The sequence below is a fragment of the Tupaia chinensis genome, unplaced genomic scaffold (genome assembly GCF_000334495.1).
Source record: "Tupaia chinensis unplaced genomic scaffold, TupChi_1.0 Scaffold147185_1, whole genome shotgun sequence".
NCBI lineage: Eukaryota > Metazoa > Chordata > Mammalia > Scandentia > Tupaiidae > Tupaia > Tupaia belangeri.
This window is the reverse complement of record NW_006207036.1, coordinates 1,884,788-1,890,931: the sequence shown is the minus strand read 5'-3', so window position 1 is coordinate 1,890,931 and position 6,144 is coordinate 1,884,788.

The window sequence follows — 6,144 nt, the reverse complement described above, 5'->3', positions numbered from 1 at the left end:
GGGGATGGTCACGCCACAATCCCTTCTCCTCCATTCTCCTCTCGGGATCTTGGGCACGCACGCACACGCGCCCAGCATGAGTTTTAAGCCACCGGGTCCGGGACGTGAACCGCGGTCGACTACGTGGGAGTCCAGCGACATAGCCATTACGCTAACTGCTGGTTCCCTGAGGTGGTAATTTTTCACTTTCCCTCTCTTTCTCCCTTTAGATCTCTCTATGGGGACTACAGGTATCTTGTAGCAAAAACTATAAAGAAAAAAATTAAGAAGAAAAAAGATATTTTTTTATATACAGGGAAGAATCATTGCATTTTAAATGAGAGGAAGAGAATCAAAGGAAAAAGGAAGCAAAATATTTACAGGACACAAAACTGGACAGTTATCTGTTGATAACATGCATGATAATATGCTTACCTGGACTAATATATGGTGTGTCATCCTGGGAAAGTCATTTTATAAGCTTTAATAATACACAGTGGTTGAATGTGTAAAAAAATAAATAAACTTTAACAAATAAAATTTATTTACTTATAAATAAATATTTCTTAATTTATAAATATATTTAAATTTATTTATTAATGCATTTTTAAATAAATAAATAAGTTTATTTAGAAAACATCACTAACATATATAATTTTAAAAATCCATTTTTAGGGACCAGCAGTTAGCATAATGGCTATGTCGCTGGACTCCCATGTAGCCGACCATGGTTTGAGTCCCAGACCTGTTGGCTTAAACTCATGCTGGGCGCATGTGTGTGTGTGCCCAAGATCCCAAGAGTAGAATGGAGAAGAAAGGATTGTGGCATGGCCATCCCCCCTGGGGAGTGATTTCTTGCTTTCTGTCTCTCTGTTTCTGCCTTTCTGGTGAGCACACGTGCCCTATAGTAAAACAAACAAATAAACAAACAAAACTCTCCAAAAATGCATTTTTATAATTCTAAATGCTATGATAATTAATAAAACTAAAAACTATACATGTGCAAAGTTTGTACACGTACTTTGATAGCATTTGACCTCAGTATTATTGTTAAACACCTTTTTATTGGATCTTTTATTTAATTGTATTTATTTATTTTTTAATTTGACATAGGGCATGTTTGCTCACCAGAAAAAGAGAGGAAAGTGAGAAGGCAAGAGGTACCACATCCAGGACTCGAACTGCGAATAGCTATGCAGGAGTTAGTGTCTTAACCACCATGCCACCTGCTGGCCCTAAGCAGTAAGCATCTTAACTGATTTGCTTATTCCTTTTTTAAAAACATTTTTTATGTAAGTATCTGTATGTGTATTTTTATTGTCAATTTTTTGTTGTTGTTTTAATTTGCTATAGGGAATATGAACTCACTAGAGAGAATATGAATTCACTGGAGAGAGATGGAGAGAGAGAGAAAGAGAAAAAAAGAGAAAGAGAGAAAGAGAAAGAGAGAAAAAACACCCCCTATAAGGGGTACTCAACCATGTTGTAATCCCTTCTCCACTTTCCATTTGGGATTTTTGGGCATGCCCACACATATTCCCAGTTTTCAAGTAGCAGATTCGGGACTCAGACTGCACAGTCGGCCATGTGGGATCCAGCCACCCTAACCTCCAAGCCACTGGTCAGCACAATTTGTTTATTCTTATTTTCTTTTTTGTTTGGTATATAATCATTCAAACAACTTTTAAAAGATGTTTTTTAAATTATGTATGTATTCCATGAGTGAGTGAGACAGAGACAGAGACACAGCACTCCAGACAGGGTCTTGACAACCTGCTCTGCTTCAACCTGCCAGACCATGGGCTCACACGTACCTGACATACTCCAGGGAGGCTTCCAGCCATGAACTAGTAAATCTCCCGTGTGGATCTGCCTTGCAAAGTGCTGCATTTTACCACTGTGCCACTGGCTAGCCCTCTTGAAAAAAAAAAAACATGTTTAAATCTTATTCACTATTTTGCATTATTCAGCATAGCATTGTTCAAAATGAATTTCACTTTTTCTATAAATTGCTACTTAAAAGATGAATATTATGTCAATTTCAAAGCAACTTTGAAAATAAGATTTTGCCTAACAAACCTTTAATAGAAAATCATCTCCAGGCAGTTCAAATCATCTAATTAAAAAAAAAAAATGTATAGTAGTAGGAACTAAGAAGGCCAGCCTGGTAGCACAATAGTCAAGTGTTGTGCAGAGGGAGCTGGATCCCACATAGTCAATCAGGATTGGAATTCTGGCCCCAGCAGCTTGAAAAATATGCTAAGGGCCAGTGGGTGGTGTGATGGCTAAGGCAACTGGATCCCACATGGATGACAGTGTGGTTGAAGCCCCGTACCCAGCAAATTGAGAAACACACTGGAAGTGCATGTGAGTGGACCCAAAATCCCTAAAGGAGGGAAAATTGGAGGAGAAACGATTGTAGTATGATCATTCCCCATGGGGCAGGGGTGATTTCTCACTTCCCTTTTCTCTGTCTCTCTCCAGTGAGTACTTGTGTCCTGGCGAAAAGAAGGAAAGAAGGAAGGAAGAAAAGGAAGGGAAGAAGGGAAGGAAAGAAGAGAGGGAGGAAGGAAGGAAGCTATGTTGGGCACATGTCCAGGATCCTGATGGATGGAGAAAGAGAAGAAAAATATTGTTATATGATCAGACCTCACTGGAGATTGTTCTCTATCTACTCCTCCCCTATGTATGTCCACTCTCTGACCAAAATAATAATAATAAAAAAGACAGGAGACAAGAGACTAACAAATCCACAATTTGTTAGTCTCAAAGAGGTAACTTAAACGCTAACCTCATATATAGAAATGTACTCTCATATTAGAAAATGCTATATATTTATAAGGTGGTATGACTAAGCTTCTGATGTTAAATCGAAAACAATTACCCCTAACCCAACATTTTAACAAAGGACCCTAATTGTATCTATAGTTTAACTAAGGGAATAGGAAAACAGAGACCCAGCTGTGATGGCAAGGCCACACCGCACTGCTTCACAATGCTGGAGCCACATGGAAGATTGGGGTTTGGTTGCCCAGTCAACTTGTACACTTTTGTTTATTTTTCCTTTTTCTAAATATCCTTCACAACTGAGTCATTTAAAAAAATATCTGCCCGGGTTAGGAGGACAGTAATGCAGTTCGTCTTTGTCTAAGAAAACATTGAAATTTTGTCTCTAAAACAGAATAATTCAAAATCTAAAGAAGTAATCCCTATTGCTAAACTGAAAATGACTGAACATGATTGGTTACTAGATGAGGTTTTTGTTTGTTTGTTTGTTTTGCCTTTTTTTTTCCTTAGGTTAGGTTTAGCTCTCTGGATGAGATTATGTAGTAAGATAATATAACTTTAGAAATTTTTACAATTGTTAGTACAATCTCTTATATCTGAGAAGCTCATATTTAATCCTTGTTTGATGGTATAATTTACTCAAAGATGGATCACTGACAAGGATTTATTTGTCCCTGTTTTAATTTCCAAGAAAATAGACAATTATTAACTATCCAAGGGGAAGATAGAAATAAATATGGGATGAATATGCTATCAATTGCCAGCTATTATGACTTATATATAATCTGATTATAAGGACATATCATGTTTTACCATCTGGTATTTTTTTCTTCTAGCTTCAAATATTATTTTTGAATAATAAAATAAAACATTAGACACTGAAATTCATTATTAAATAAAAGGGAAATTCTACATATTTGAAGCATAGGATATTATCTAAATACTTTAAAATGATAACTATTTTTTTTTTTTGGAGAGGTTTTTGCTATAGGGCACATGCGCTAGCCAGACAGAGAGAGACAGAGAGACAGAAAGCGAGAAATCGCCCCCCAGGGGGGATGGCCATGCCGCAGTCCCTTCTCCTCCATTCTCCTCTTGGGATCTTGGGCACACACGCACACGCGCCCAGCGTGAGTTTTAAGCCACCGGGTCTGGGATGTGAACCGTAGTCGACTACGTGGGAGTCCAGCGACATAGCCATTACGCTAACTGCTGGTCCCAAAATATAACTATTTTTTATGCCAATAAACTAAAACTAGGGCAAGATATTTTTCTTTCCGGGATTTTGAAAAACTATATGCACACACACACCACACACACACACACACACACACACACACAGAAGTTCAGATAGTGTGATCTTTAAATCATGTCAACTTGTTTGTAAATTAATACATCAATAAGATATAAGTAGCCAATCATTTCTTTCCTTCCTGAGTACTGAAAATTAATAATGCTGTTCTTCAAATGACCTTTCAGGCTTCACCTCTGGACTGTAGTACAATCTTCTGCATCACATTACTCATAAAGTGGTATTGATTTGAGCTGTAATTTAAGGAGTTATCTTGAAAAAACTCAGCAAATACTGTGCATAAATGTAAATTTGAATATCCCTGGGTAATTTATAACCTCTTACGTCAAATGTGTATGAAAAGCATTTGAGAATAGGTTGTGGATTAAGCAGAGATGACATTTCAAGTGGACTGAATGAGGATTAGCTGCTACTGTTTTGGAATCTCAGTCTATGAGAGGCTAGCCTCCTAGACTGCCTGGCTCAGACACTGTAGCTCCACAAATTCCACAGTCATCTGGGCCACTCCCCGCAGTAGCCTATGCCGCCTGTAGTACCATTTCCATCTTTGTCTCTTCATGGCCAGATTTTTCTCTCCCAAATTTATTCTGATCCCTTTCAGAAATAATTCCATGTTCTCCCAAGTTCAGCAGTCTCTTCTCTGATTTTTCTCTTCAGAAACGGGCATTATTCCCAACTTTCTTTGTAGATGAATTATAGTCTTTGTAACTAAGTTAGTGACAGCACTGAAAGCCTAGACGACCCTAGAAGGCCTCCCTCTGGTTCTCATTCTGTAATCAACATTATGTTGCTACCCACGTGCCTCATTCATTTTACTTAAGTATTCATGTTCTTTTATTTTTTAATATTGCTTTATTATTTATTTATTTTTATCATATTTATTTTAGGTTTTTGCCATAGGGCAAGTGCACTCACTAGAGAGACAGAGACAGTGAGAGAGAAAGTGAGAAATCACCTCCCAGGGAGGATGGCTATGCTGCAATCCCTTCTCTATTCTCCTCCTGGGCTACGGCTATGCTGCAATCCCTTCTCTATTCTCCTGCTGGGCTATTGGGCATGTGCACACATGTGCCTGGCATGATTTTCCAGCTACCTTCTTTGGACTTGAACCATGGTCAGCCTTGTGAGAATCCAGTGCCTTAACCTCTACATCACCTGCTGACCCCCAGGCTCTTTCTTTGACATCATTTTCACACACCTACTCAAGTTAGAAACTGATTATATTTTCAAGTAGTCCTTGTCTATGTAAAAAGTGAAAGCAAATTTGACTATTTGCCCAAACAAAAATTTAGGAAGTTAAACTACTATGATATGATGTCATGACCAATCCAGAAAAGACAAAGATTTGTTTATTCATTGTCTTGAGGAAACCTGTATTTGCTTAGAATTGTGAAATTTTCAAATCGGGAAACAGTGCCTTTTCTGTAATGATAATAACTAGGAGATGTCAGTATTAAAGGAAGTAGGACACAGGAACGTGTGTGAATTTGAATTACATGGGGCATAGGTAGATATATATTAAATAATTCAATTTCAGTAATATGTGAACCCCAGCATACGCCTCTCCAAAGATCTCACTAAGCACCTCTTCCTTACTTTCCCCTCAAGTTCTTTCTGCATTCATTTAACTTCTGCTATCATTAAGCTCCAGACTAGTTAGCCAGGTATGATCAGGGAATGGTGAGGTGGGAGAAGGTTAGGAAGAAGCTAGTACAGAAGGACAGAATTCTGAGAAATATGATTGGCAGAGGACTGAAGTTCCTGTGGTTACTGGAGAAGTCAGACCAAAGGAGTGGCAAGAGCTGCTGTGAGTTGAGGAGCTGGTGACTTCATTGTAAAGGCAGTCATAGCAGAGCTCTTTCCAAAGTGGGAGTCAGTAACTGTTTATTTTCAGGGAAGAATTACCCAATGCAATTGCAAGGGAGTTACTTTACCTGTTGGCCAAATGGACATAAGAATATTTCGGGATACCTCCCACTCTTTCTGATTACTGGTAACTAGATTAGCACTGTTGGAGGTGGGGCTGGGGGGGGGGGGGGGGGCTGGACACCCCCCCCCGCCAGACT